Here is a 5389-nt window from a genome sequence, read left to right as displayed (position 1 = left end):
ATCGTCTTCGCCTTTGTTGAATTGTGCCAAAAGGTCTCTTGTCGTCTTCTCCTTCGTTGATATCTTGATTACATTATAAAAATGACCTAAAGTTATATATATATATATATAGCAGTCAATGCATTCCCAGGAGTCCAAAAATTGAATTATAAAAGAATCAGTATTTTTAATTCCCGATCCAGCGCGGCCGCGCGCTTCACCAGCGCGGGCGCGTTGACATTCTGTTCCCGTGGCGCGGCCGCGCGCAACTTCGGCGCGGGCGCGCCGACCTTCTACCAAAAAACTTTATTTTCCTTTTCTTTATTCCTTGCAGCTTCGAGCCAGACCTTCAAGCTTTTATTCCAACACCTCCTAAACACCATATTAGCATCAAAATAATGCTAATTCACCTGATTCAAGAAGTAAAGCCTGAAATGCAAAAATACTAGAAAACACGTTCAAACGCAAATAACTTGAGTACAAATACACCAACTCAAAGCTTATTAGAGCATAAATAAGTGTCATAAATGCCACTTAACATTTATATTTCACCAAGTTTACATGATAATAAGACAAGATAATAAAACAAAACATATCTAGTCTAACTTCATGCTGCTTCACTACTCTATTCCAGCATCTTTGAATATCTTCGCAATTGCATGGAAATGGTAATGCTTCTATGTTCTCAAATTCCTGCTTAACAGGATGCCACATTCCTTTTGCGAACACCCGACGCATGTGACTGTGTCGTCACTGTCAATAGCTATTTGAATTTGATCATCCGTCGGGTCTATGCTTGTCATCCGTCGGGAAGCTTTGTTGATCATCCGTCGGGAGTCTTATAGATTATCCGTCGGGTGTCTATTTGTCACTTGACTCCATTTCACTTATACAGAATTACAAGCATCTCATATTTACAATTAATCAACCTATTCTGCATATCAATCTAGTAGTCAACATGACTTATAGAACCCTAAGAAACCTACTTGACTAATACATATTGTTTGCAGAAATGTGCTACAGTTCTTATTATTACATAAGCTACTCACTCGATGGATGTTAATCTGTCATCCGTCGGGACTGTAAAGTTTATCCGTCGGGACTATATTAGATCATCCGTCGAGTGCTACAAAATACACTAAGTTAAATCTACTAAGGTGATTTGTTTAACTTATCATCAAGTTCACAACCTATTCCTAACAATATTCGGTTGCATAAAAAATAGATATGAATTGTTTGTCAGTGATAATGTGAATACCATATATAAATTATTACAATTTATTTATTACATAATTTTACTTTTTGAATAATTATAAATACATGTTATTTAAGTAATCAATTATCTCACTAGATGTTAATAATGATTATACATGTACATAAATCAGATATTTAGCATATAAATAATTGAAACCATCGTAATTTCCTAAAAAATGTGACATACGATAATTTATATGCTAACACATACACATATAACTTAATCTTATTTTGTTAGCAGTAGTGTAAAAAAACTAATATTTTTCCATACATACATACGTTGAATTTCAAAAACTAACATTTTTCATTAAAATCAACTTTTATATTAACAGTAGTGTAAATTTTACATTATTGTATATTATGATTGCAAGTAATTCTGAATTCAGTAAATCATTTTTTATCTTTTTAAATTGAGTAAATTAATTCTAAGTTAGTAGTGAACTCAGTAATAATATAGACCAATACATATAGTTTATTTAAATAAAATTCAATTTTTTTTGTCAACTCTGTATTCAACATATATGTTAACTTTTAGCTTTTTCTTTGTAAACATAACAACGACATTCTACATATTAAGTTTAATTGTTTTGTTTTAAATGTACACTACCCTGTTTGTATTTATTCATTAAATACAAATTATATAACACAAACAAGAATATATATATATATATATATATTTTACTTAGTGAGCTATATTGGAAACGTTGTGTAGTTTAGTAATATCTTGTATGAAAATGATACACATTGATAAATAATCAACTTGTATTTCTTGTACGTTAGACATTATACAATATTTACAAATAAGAAAATAACTAAAAACATTATAATTGTATGCATAAAAAAACTCTAAAAAATGACCCGTGTCTTGCACAGGTTATTATTCTAGTTATTTTATCATATTACAATTACACGCACACACCATTATGTCATCATATATATTCAAATTAGCGAATCATGTGTATCGGAGATTATTTTAATATATAAAATTTTATTAGCAATTCACAAAATTTCTCTATTTTAGCTTATGAAATTGACATATATAGTTAATTTTCGTATATTTCTTAAATTATATTATTATATATTTATTTGTTTATTTCCTATTTAGTTTAAACTTAAAAGTTTTCACCTATTTCCAAATATTTTTAATCTTTGCAAAATCTTTGACTATAATATAACTTGTGATTAGATTTATTTTATTATTAAACGATGTAAAAATAATATTATTGATTTCAAAAAATTTAAAAAAATCCGAAAGTTTAACCCGATATTTTAACGAATATGATATGAATTATGTTATTAATAATCTGAAAGTAGTCCTATTCAACAAATTTTAATGGATATGAATTTAGTCAAATGGACTAATTTAGAGCGGACTCACCCAAGACATATAAAGTTTAAATTAAATTGCTAATTGAGCTAAACTTGATATAATATATGGACCCGTAGATACTATTGACTCGTTTGTCTTCCGGCTTATAAGCTATTTCTGGCTTATAAGCCCGTAAATATTTATCTCGGACTGTTTGTCGACCCAACTTATAAGTTGAATTTACAACTTATAAGTTGATAAGTCAAATTTTAAACGACGTACTTTTTCTCAACTTATTTTGATTTTTCACCTTTTTATTAATTTTAGTTTTTAAATATATATTTTTAAATGTTAAGTTAATTTAAAAGTCATGAATTAAGATAATCATATTTAAAAATTATTTATTTTAGTTCATTTAAGTTAAAAAAAATCCGACTTATAAGTAAAATACGTAACTTATAAGTATTCATCTATTTATTACTTTTAAGCCACTTATTAATTTTAAATTATAATTTACTTATTTTAAAAAAATACAGTTTTTCAAACGGGCACCATGTATAGGTGTTGATTTAGGATTAAATTATGCTAAACCTATCCCAACCCAGCTTAATCGAGTTATTGAAAAATTAACCTATCCAAGTTTAGGTTTTGAATAACACTACAACAAAATACGCCAATTACGACGACCAACTTATGACGGAAAAAATGCGCGCCCAACTTACGACGGAAACAAGTAAAACGTCGTAACTATTTACGACGAAACCCAAAACCATCGTAAGTTTAATATTTTATTAATAAAATTATACACGACACGATTAAACAAAAATGAAAATTATTTGAAATTGCGACGATTTAAACATTTTGTCGTAAGTTAATTATTTTTATTAAAAGTTTAAATTGAAATTGAATAAAAAAATATTTTATTTAAATTTACAAAGAAATATTTGCGATGGAAAATATCGGATCGTCAATTTTACGACGGAAATTAAAATTTTTCATAAGTTATCAAAGAGAGAAATTTAACTTTTTCCCAAAAAAATGGCGGGAAAATTAAAATCATTTCAAGTTGCGACGATTTGAACATTGCGTCGTAAGTTAAATATTTTTATTAAAATTTTAACTTGAAATTAAATAAAAAAATATTTCATCTAAATTAACCACGAAATATTTGTGACGGAAAATATTGGAGCATCCAATTTACGACGGAAATTAAAATTCGTCGTAAGTTATCAAAGAGGGAAATTTAACTTTTTTCCCAAAATTTTGGCGGTAAATTTGACTTTTCTCAATTTTTTTGCAGACAATAATTTATAACGGATTCCGTCGTAAATTAGCACATAATTTTTGATAATTTCAATTTAAAAAAAATATTATTTCATGATTCAACCATATTAATGTCAATGTTTATTTGTTTGAGTGATATTTCAAGAATTTCAGAAAAAATTAAATATTTTGATAAAATAATTTAATATGAAACATTGATTATATCACTAATATATATATATATATATATTATCATCCATACGGTTGGATCGTTGAAAAATATTTTTAAAATAATTGAAACACCAATTTCAGATTAAACACTACTTAGCTCTACAAGTCAAATTGATGCTTGACTATTAAAATGTCAAACCAAATAAAATTATTTTGATATGAAATTTTGGTTATATCACTATTATATATATCTATTGAAATCCATACGGTTGGATCGTTGAACAATATTTTTAAAATAATCGAAACATCAATTCAGGATTAAACACTAGTCAGCTATACAAGTCAAACTGGTGCTTGACTATTAAAATATCAAACCAAATAAAATTATTTTGATATGAAATTTTGGTTACATCACTAATATATATACATATTGACATCTATATGGTTGGATCGTTGAAAAATATTTTTAAAACAATCGAAACATTAATTCAAGATTCAACACTAGTTAGTTGTACTAGTCAAACTGGTGCTTGACTGTTAAAATATGAAGTCAAATAAAATTATTTTGATATGAAATTTTGTCTATATCACTATTATATATATCTATTAACATCCATACTGTTGGATCGTTGGAAAATATTTTTAAAATAATCGAAACACCAATTCAGGATTTAACACTAGTTAGCTGTACTACTCAAACTTGTGATTGACTGTTCAAATATTAAACCAAATAAAATTATTTTGATATGAAATTTTGGCTATATCACTATTATATATATCTATTTACATCCATATTCATGGATCGTTGAATTGTTTTTTTAAAATAATCGAAACACCAATTCAGGATTAAACATTAGTGAGCTTTATTAGTCAAACTGGTGTTTGACTATTAAAATATCAAAGCAAATAACATTATTTTGATATGAAATTTTGGATATATCACTATTATATATATATCTATTGAAATCCATACAGTTGGATCGTTGAAAAATATTTTTAAAATAATTGAAACACCAATTCGGAATTAAACACTAGTAAGTTGTACTAGTCAAACTGGTGCTTGACTGTTAAAATATCAAACCAAAAACAATTATTTTGATATGAAATTTTGGTTATATTACTATTATATATATCGATTGACATCCATACGGTTGGATTATTGAAAAATATTTTTAAAATAATCGAAACACCAATTTCGGATTAAACACTACTTAGCTGTACAAGTCAAATTGATGCTTGACTATTAAAATGTCAGACCAAATAAAATCATTTTGATATGAAATTTTGGTTATATCACTATTATATATATATATATATATATTGAAATCCATACGGTTGAATCGTTTTACAATATTTTTAAAATAATCGAAATAACAATTCAGGATTAAACACTAGTTAGCTGTATAAGTCAAA

The sequence above is a fragment of the Apium graveolens genome, chromosome 3 (assembly GCF_009905375.1).
Source record: "Apium graveolens cultivar Ventura chromosome 3, ASM990537v1, whole genome shotgun sequence".
NCBI lineage: Eukaryota > Viridiplantae > Streptophyta > Magnoliopsida > Apiales > Apiaceae > Apium > Apium graveolens.
The sequence above is the reverse complement of the archived record's forward strand: the minus strand, read 5'-3'. Positions refer to the sequence as shown.